Here is a 5,097-nt window from a genome sequence, read left to right as displayed (position 1 = left end):
CGAAAATTCCGTTTATAAACGATGTGGGACCACGAACAAACACTTGCCGACCCAAAGGGGATTAGATCGCCGAAAATAACAGCCATGAATTACCTGATCAGTCGTCAATCATCCGTACTATTTCGAGGTGAAACATCTAAGCTGAGAAGAATTAAACAGGGGACTCCGCAGGGTGGTGTCCGCTCCCCGTTACTGCTTAACTTCTACATCTCGAAATTCCCGCAGCCACCAGAAGGGGTTTCCATAACTTCGTACGCAGATGATTGCACGATATTGAAGTCGGGCAATGAAATCGATGGCATGTGTTCGAAAATAAACAATTACCTCTCCGACATTTCTCGTTTCCTCACTGCACGGAACCTCACACTTTCCCCCACCATATCCACAGCGATCATTTTTACGAACTGGACGAAGGAGTTTAGACTTGAACTTAATATTTCACATGGGGTAAAGACAAAGAAACGTTGTTGGCAACATACAAGGCAATCGGCCGGCCGGTCCTCAACTACGCAGCACCAATATGGTCGCCTGGATGCAGTGGTACGCAGATGAGGAAACTCCAGTCCTGTCAAAATACTGCACTCCGGACCACGACGGAGTGCCTCCTGATGGCTCTCATCGCACACCTACATATTGAGACGCTTATGCTCCCAGTTAAAGAGCAAAATGAACTTCTCTCCAAGCAGTTCCTGCTGGGATGTTTTCGCAGAAACCACCCTTCCAGCCCCCTGCTTGGAGCGGAACCGCCTCCCAGGAGCATCAAGAGGTCTTTCCTTGACTACGTCGATGACGACGACCGGACTTCGGACGCAACTGACTTCCAACAGGTACTGACCGCCATTCACAGTGGAGCCATCAACACCTTCACCGACTCCCTTCCCGTGAATGGCGTTCTTGGAGTCAAGCCACCACCCATCGCAGACGAAGAGCTTGAGTTGCCGCGAGATTCGCGAGTGACCCTAGCGCAATTTCGTTCTGGATATTATAGCACGTTAAACTCCTACTTATCCAGAATAGACGCTGATATACCCAATGTATGTCCTGCATGCAACGAGTCTCCGCATGATACTGAGCAGAAACGATTTCGATGATGCATTCCATGTATAATAGCGTAGCATATCAGTCCATCTGGTACTGTGATATTTCATCATTTAACATATTTACATATGTACTGGGAGGATGGAGTCATGTGTAGAAGTTCACGCAAGTGAGGAAAGTTCTCTGATCGCCATTCACTTGGGAGTGGCCAAAAACGATTCTTTTACACATGGCTCAAGCAGCTCACTACTTCCGGTCTTTGACCAAGTATCCTCTGGGTAGCCTAAGAACATCCGTTCGAAGGCGAGCCAAAGTGAGAAGGCGAAACATTCCCTACAAGGGTTGTGCGCTGGGCTTGGGACCCGCCACGTAAAAAAACCATACCAATGAAAACGTTGAAACCGCCTCGGATGAGAGACCCCCCTTTTGATGACGACCATGGCAAACGGAATAAGGACTACGATTTGAGGGCATGCACCTGGAATGTCCGGACCCTTAATTGGGAAGGTGCCGCTGCTCAGCTGGTTGAAGTCCTCGCAAAAATAAAGGCTGACATCACCGCCGTCCAAGAAATGCGATGGACGGGACAAGGACAGAGACGAGTACACATTTACTACAGTGGCCATATAAAGGAGCGCAAGTTTGGTGTTGGATTCGTGGTGGGAGAGAGACCTCGTGGTTGAGTACTATCATTCACCCGGGTGAATGAACGTCTAGCCACAATCCGCATCAAAGCGAGGTTCTTCAACATATCGCTGATTTGCGCCCACGCCCGACGGAAGAGAAGGACGATGTGACTAAAGACGCCTTCTATGAGCGCTTGGAGCGCGCTTATGAGAGCTGCCCCCGCCACGATGTCAAAATCGTGCTTGGCGACTTTAACGCCAGGGTGGGCAAAGAAGGTATATTTGGCACTACGGTCGGTAAATTCAGCCTCCACGACTGATTGACTTCGCCGGGGCCCGAAATATGGTTATCTGTAGTACTAGATTCCAGCATAAGAAGATTCATCAAGCTACCTGGCTGTCTCCGGATCGAAAAACTACCAACCAGATCGATCATGTTGTGATAGATGGAAGACACGTCTCCAGTGTTTTAGATGTGCGTGCGCTCCGAGGTCCTAACATCGACTCGGACCACTATCTTGTTGCAGCGAAGATTCGCACTCGCCTTTGTGCAGCAAAAAACGCACGCCACCAAACAAAAGGAAGGTTTGACGTCGAGAAGCTGCAATCACAACAGACTGCCGAACGATTTTCCACTCGGCTTGCACTCCTGCTCTCTGAGAGCACTAGTCAACAACTCGGTATAAGCGAACTGTGGGACGACATTTCAAATTCCATACGTACAGCTGCAACCGAAACCATTGGTTTTCGGAAAGTGCAAAAGAACAGCTGGTACGACGAGGAGTGCCGTGTCGCAGCGGAGAGAAACAGGCTGCCTACCTCGCTACGTTACGATCGACCACTACACGTGCGGGGTGGGATAGATACCGAGAGTTGAAGAGGGAAGCGAGACGCATTTGTAGACAGAAGAAGAAAGAGGCCGAAATTCGTGATTACGAAGAGCTTGATAAGCTGGCCGACAGGGGTAATGCTCGAAAATTCTACGAAAAAATGCGGCGGCTTACAGAAGGTTTCAAGACCGGAGCATACTCTTGTAGAAGGTAGTCAGACCTGGAAAATCAACAACCGACCAGATATTCACCATGTGCCAAATCTTGGAAAAGACCCGTGAAAGGAGAATCGACACACACCACCTCTTCGTCGATTTCAAAGCTGCTTTCGACAGCACGAAAAGGAGCTGCCTTTATGCCGCGCTGTCTGAATTTGGTATCCCCGCAAAACTAATACGGCTGTGTAAACTGACGTTGAGCAACACCAAAAGCTCCGTCAGCATCGGGAAGGACCTCTCCGAGCCGTTGGATACCAAACGAGGTTTCAGACAAGGCGACTCCCTATCGTGCGACTTCTTCAACCTGCTTCTGGAGAAAATAGTTCGAGCTGCAGAACTAAACAGAGAAGGTACCATCTTCTATAAGAGTGTACAGCTGCTGGCGTGCCGACGATATTGATATCATCGGCCTCAACACCCGCGCCGTTAGTTCTGCTTTCTCTAGGCTGGACAAGGAAGCACAGAAAATGGGTCTGGCAGTGAACNANGGCAAGACGANATATCTNCTGTCATCAAACAAACAGTCGTCGCACTCGCGACTTGGCTCTCACGTCACTGTTGACAGTCATAACTTTGAAGTTGTAGATAATTTCGTATATTTAGGAACCAACATTAACACCACCAACAATGTCAGCCTGGAAATCCAACGCAGGATTGCTCTTTGCCAACAGGTGCTACTTCGGACTGAGTAGGCAATTGAAAAGTAAAGTCCCCTCTCGACGAACAAAAGCTAAACTCTTTAAGTCGCTCATAATTTCCGTCCTGCTATATGGTGCAGAGGCTTGGGCGATGACAGCAACCGATGAGTCGACGTTACGAGTTTTCGAGAGAAAAAATTCTGCGAAAGATTTGTGGTCCTTTGCGCATTGGCTACGGCGAATATCGCATCCGATGGAACGATGAGCTGTACGAGATATATGACGACATTGACATAGTTCAGCGAATTAAAAGACTGCGGCTACGCTGGCTAGGTCATGTTGTTTGGGTATCTATGTCGATATAATAATATCTCTAGATTGTTTATTTCCTCCCACAAAGACAAGAGTCAATGGTAGGTGAACTCCTTGTGTGTTTATCGGCAGGTGTTTTGTCATTTCGAATGATAATATTATGACTATCAGATGGTATCCGATCCAATGCTATTTTGTACATGTTTGTAAATTGTTATTCTGTTAAAGAAACATTTGTAAATCTTGGACAATGGTTCTCTTCACTGTTGGATTGTGAGCACAACGATTATCAACTTCCGCATATGAATTGCCCATAAAAAAATTTGTAAAAGTTAATGATATGCATCAGGTAATGGTAACAGTGCCCCAAGTAAGCGATAAATTTGTCCTTGTATCTGCAATTTTTAAAAATTTGGCCATTATTTATTTCTTATATATATACATACTAGCTTTTACCCGCGACTTCGTCCGCATAAGTTTTTTCGTTTTCTCCCGGCTGTAAGTCCCCCTGCAACAATGTCCCACTATCGTGTTGCGGTCCTCAACTTCACATCAAAATCTCTTCAAAAGCAACCTAAGCACATAATGGATAGCTCCGAATGTTTTCTTAGTAAATATAAAAAGTAAATAATGTAAATCGGTTTAAAATATGTACTACTAACTACCTACCTGCCAACCCTCGATGTTAGACAGTGTGACATCCGCAACATCGTCTACGTAGGATGTACTAACTTAATGTAAGTAGTATAATAATGTAGGAAGCTAAAAATAAGGGGCCTTATTACTATAGTACATTTTTGTAAACTATGTTCGTTGTTTTTCCCTCTCTGGCCAACACATGGAGATTCTGAAACACGTGAGCAAGCCACGTATAATTGTCCGTGAGAAAAACAACTCTTTTCTAAATTAATGCCGGCTACTTTTAATGTTTGCCCCTGAGCTTTATTTATCGTCATAGCGAATGCGATTTTCAGCGTAAACTGTAATCTCTTAAATTGGAATTGCAAATCTGTCGGAATTATGGGTATATGTATGGGGGATTAAAACATTCTCCTTTTGCCATTCCAGTCATAATGATTGCTTTTACAATATTGCGACCGAGGTGTGTTACTTGCAACCGTGTGCCATTACACAGTCTTCGTGCATCTAAATTCCGCATCAAAAGGACAGAAACGCCTACTTTCAGCCTCAGTTTGTTTGAAGGTACTCCCAACAGTTCTAAAGAATTAAGAAATTCTACAGGGTATGATGTTACTTGTTCAGTATCCTTTACAGTGTCTACAGAGAATCACCTCCCACGCGTGACATAAATTGCTCGTTTATCTGTCCCACCATTTCATTCGTCGGCGCTAAAAATGCTCTTTCACATAACATTCTCTGTTACTCCATAAACTGAATTCAGCAGTTCGCTATAGACGAAGTTATTTAGATCGTC

At 45.6% G+C, this 5,097-nt stretch overlaps 1 long non-coding RNA gene across 1 annotated transcript; it reads right to left on the bottom strand.

Annotated features, from left to right (window-relative positions):
• Positions 1-3,753: 3,753 nt before the first annotated feature.
• LOC126767488 (uncharacterized) lies at positions 3,754-4,997 on the bottom strand. Its single transcript, XR_007669105.1, has 3 exons — positions 4,332-4,997; positions 4,119-4,268; positions 3,754-4,057 (listed from the first exon to the last, which is right to left on the bottom strand). It is a non-coding gene; the product is annotated as an uncharacterized LOC126767488 (long non-coding RNA).
• Between the last annotated feature and the right edge of the window lie 100 nt (positions 4,998-5,097).

The sequence above is a fragment of the Bactrocera neohumeralis genome, unplaced genomic scaffold (genome assembly GCF_024586455.1).
Source record: "Bactrocera neohumeralis isolate Rockhampton unplaced genomic scaffold, APGP_CSIRO_Bneo_wtdbg2-racon-allhic-juicebox.fasta_v2 ctg6984, whole genome shotgun sequence".
NCBI lineage: Eukaryota > Metazoa > Arthropoda > Insecta > Diptera > Tephritidae > Bactrocera > Bactrocera neohumeralis.
The sequence above is the reverse complement of the archived record's forward strand: the minus strand, read 5'-3'. Positions and strand labels throughout refer to the sequence as shown.